We start from the raw sequence: 2,652 nt of genomic DNA on the forward strand, positions 1-2,652 counted from the left end.
ACTTCATCTCCACCGTACAGCTCCTTGTTCTTGTTTTACACCGCAGGAGATAAAACTTCAAATACACTGAATCCTCTCAAGTTCGGGGGCCGAAGTCACAAAGAGCTCCGAACTTTGCCTAAATTTGGAGTGATTTTAGGAAACTTGTCAGAGCAACTCTGAGCAAGGAAAGGACAGAAACCTTTATCTTAGTGAGGTGTGGTCGACCCCGTTGCTCGGGGTGACACACCGTTATAAAACATTTTCTCTCAGGGTCCCCACGGCCTCAATTTGTGATTTTATGTATTTTTTGATATTCCCAATTTTTTTTACAATTAAACAAATCCGTCCATCACTGCTGTTTTTGCCCCACATTACACTTTAAAATACTCCCAATCAACGAAATGATTTGCAGCTGTAACCGTACTCGAAAGGGGCGGGGCTTAACCTGGAAGCAGGTGGGAACTGAAATTGATATGGGTTGAGCAGATATTGCTCAATTTATTTATTAGAAAACTAAATACAGAACAGCTTCATGGCAGTGTTTTGGATCACAATCGTAAGAGAACTATTTACAGAACTAGGTTTTTTTTTTTTTCATAAAAGTCGCTATATTTATTGTTATTCTTGAAGCTACAGTGACAAGAAATGTCAAGCTCGTCAATATCAAATAAAATGAAATATACTTTGTCTTTTGTTCAGTAAATAATGTGTTTGTCTGTGTTTGTGTGGGGGGGCGGGGCTCTGCAGTACGAAGGGGCGGGGTTCTGAAGTACGAAGGGGCGGGGCTCTGCAGTACGAGGGGGCGGGGCTCTGTGTGTAGCTGGCCTGGATGTGTACACACAGCTGGTGTCTGTTAGAAGCCTTCATCAACACGGATACTTGTACTCCAAGTACCATTAAATATAAAAACATAAATGACTCGATTTAATAATCTCAATGTTCTTTTCAATCAATTCAACAAAAACGCAGACAAAATCAAACTCTTTCTGTCATAAGAAACACTGAACTACTGAATGGACGTTAAACAGGAAGTCGTGAATGAGCGAAGTGATTTTGGACGCAACCTTTGAAAAACGCTGCTCTGTTAATTAAAGCTGTTGATTTTAAGATCCGCCGAGTGTCGTTAACGTTGTGATCTTACATACAACATAGTGTTGAACCGTCACAGCCGACCAGGACCAGCAGGGGGCAGCACAGCACAGCAGCTCATCTCTAAGGGATTTATTTAGGAGCTTGAGGCATATTTTTCAGGAGACCTCAGATGTTTTTCTAAATTTGACCTCAGGTTGAAGATGTTATTCATGCAAATTCTATATAAAAGTCGTTTAATTAGTTAAAAGAATAAAGTTGAGAGACTGTTTATCTCTGTTACACCCAGGAAAATGGGCTCTTGTTATGATCATCTTGTTATGATCATCTTGTTATGATCATGTATCCCAAAGATGTGATGATGTCATTCAGGGGAAAAAACTGATCCATCTCTGACTCACTGGTTGTTGTTTTTTTGTTGTTGTCTCAATGAAACTACAGCAGGAAATGTGTTTTGTTTTTTTTCCACTAAAGTTTATGAACCAGCAGGAGAAAAAGGTTGCATGAGTTTGGGGTTTTATGATGTCCGCAAGCTTTTGTTTCATCTTGGAAAACCTTTATATCGACAAAAGTAAATTGTTGAATTTTTCAAACGCTAAAGTCTTGTGAATTGTTGAACACCGGTATGTCTGAGACCAGGACCTGGATGGCCGAGACTCTTTCAAGTGTGATCTGAAGGCTGCTGAACTGAACTGAACTGAACTGAACTCACTGGAGGTTCTTGAAGGCGTTTCACCTCCGATAAGCTCCAGTTCTAAAAAAGCCTTTCTTCAGAGGAAGAAGCCTTTTTGGGTTTGACGCGAGACGTCTTTAAGAAGTTGAAGAAAGTCCGTCAGATCCCAGTTTGATATTTATTCCGGCACATTTCTCGTATTATTCCTCAGCTGATAGAAGAATGACATCACCTCCCGAGAGGAGATCTGAAATAAACACAATCACCTGTGGGAACTTTCAATATTTAGCGTCCTCCACTCAGTTTGTTTGGTAGCAAGTAAACAGTATTTACACTAATTATTATTTCCCCTGTGGTTATGAGTGATGATGTTGAGCATTAGAATATTTGTTTTCACATTATCGTGTCCCCGTTTTGGGTTTAGTTTGGTATACAGACAAGAGTTTTAGGGACTTTGGAGCAACAACAAAAACAACACGACTGAGATGAGTTTAAAACCACTTGTCCATTTATTAATCAAAATGACAAAAGGTCACTGGAACGAGAGACACAATCGACAGAATCAACATTCAAATCGTGACAAACACAGAGGTTTCTGTAAAGTGCCAAACAAGAAAAATAATATACTGTATACACACACACACACACATCACATTAGAAAACTAGATCTTTAATACACACGAAACAACCATTAGAAACCATATAAAACTCATCTATATATCGATTAACATGATGATGAGTGTTTCTGTTAGAGAAGACGAAGAGGCGTTTGATCAGTAGTTCATCTGAGACTCGGGTTTTTCTCTGAGAAACCAAAGTCATGAGTGCTTGTACACACTGTGCAATGTTGTTTTTGTTGTTTTAAAATCAGTAAAAATCCATTTAACCCCCCCGCCCCCCTCCCACCC

The sequence above is a fragment of the Brachyistius frenatus genome, unplaced genomic scaffold (genome assembly GCF_029030835.1).
Source record: "Brachyistius frenatus isolate BFR_SWC_R1_liver_20210118 unplaced genomic scaffold, ASM2903083v1 Contig_32, whole genome shotgun sequence".
In the NCBI taxonomy this organism is placed as follows: domain Eukaryota; kingdom Metazoa; phylum Chordata; class Actinopteri; family Embiotocidae; genus Brachyistius; species Brachyistius frenatus.